Source organism: Arachis ipaensis, chromosome B06 (assembly GCF_000816755.2).
Source record: "Arachis ipaensis cultivar K30076 chromosome B06, Araip1.1, whole genome shotgun sequence".
Classification (NCBI taxonomy): domain Eukaryota; kingdom Viridiplantae; phylum Streptophyta; class Magnoliopsida; order Fabales; family Fabaceae; genus Arachis; species Arachis ipaensis.
The window spans coordinates 11,221,415-11,221,828 of NC_029790.2; positions in this window are offsets into that span (position 1 = coordinate 11,221,415).

Below are 414 nucleotides of genomic sequence, written 5' to 3' on the forward strand. Positions count from 1 at the left end.
GGATCTCCCCGAATCGTCTGGTACCCGAGTTACTGTACACTTATAGATAAGGTTGAATGCAAGTTCAGGGTATATCCTATCCTTTTAGTTGAACGAATATAAGTTCATGCTCTTCCAAAATGATTTTGTACCATTATGTATTTCTTCTTCTTCTTTATTTGATTTTTTTATTTTTATTCTTGTTAAAAGTGTAAAATAAGAAGAATTATAAAAAAATAAAATAAAAAAAAGAACAAGATAATGATGATAATAAAAAAGAGAAGGAGTTATACAAAATTTATCAGAAAATAGTACAATAACTTTTTAATTGTGATACAGAAATTTCTCAATTTTGACATCAAAATTTTTTAACAGTGACACAAGTTATTGTTAAGACAGTGAAAGAAGAAGATATAAATTTTTTTTATTTTGACA